The sequence below is a fragment of the Leiobunum rupestre genome, chromosome 2, assembly GCF_980474605.1.
Source record: "Leiobunum rupestre chromosome 2, qqLeiRupe1.1.hap1, whole genome shotgun sequence".
Lineage (NCBI taxonomy): Eukaryota > Metazoa > Arthropoda > Arachnida > Opiliones > Sclerosomatidae > Leiobunum > Leiobunum rupestre.
The window spans coordinates 8,493,460-8,493,919 of NC_143385.1; positions in this window are offsets into that span (position 1 = coordinate 8,493,460).

Genomic DNA, 460 nt, shown 5'->3' on the forward strand with positions numbered 1-460 from the left:
AACATGGCTGGCGCGATTTTTCCAGAAATAAACAAATAGCGTTTCCATGACGACCAATTCGCGCGCCACCTAAGTGCTGATTCCCTATAAGGAATATAATAATACAATTAAACATATTTTGGTAAAACATTGAAATTCAAATTAGCAGTTAAACAATAAGTAAATACGATTGAGGATTAAACAATATATAAAGTTTGGTTGTAAGAAATCGAAGACTTGCTTCTATGTTCGGTCGGGTTTGGAAAATCCAGTAGCTCAAAGGCGATTTAGAAAGTTCGAGTCCTACTTGAAGACTATCAGTCGAAAATGGTGAGCGTAAAAGTCAGCTTTCAACAGCGTCAAAAAATCACCCGCGGAGAAAGTCTTGAGAACCGTCAGCACGAGATTTGAAACTATTTATTTTGCACGTGTACGAAAATGAAAACTTTTCAAAATCCGCTAAGCCTAAAAATGAGCTAAA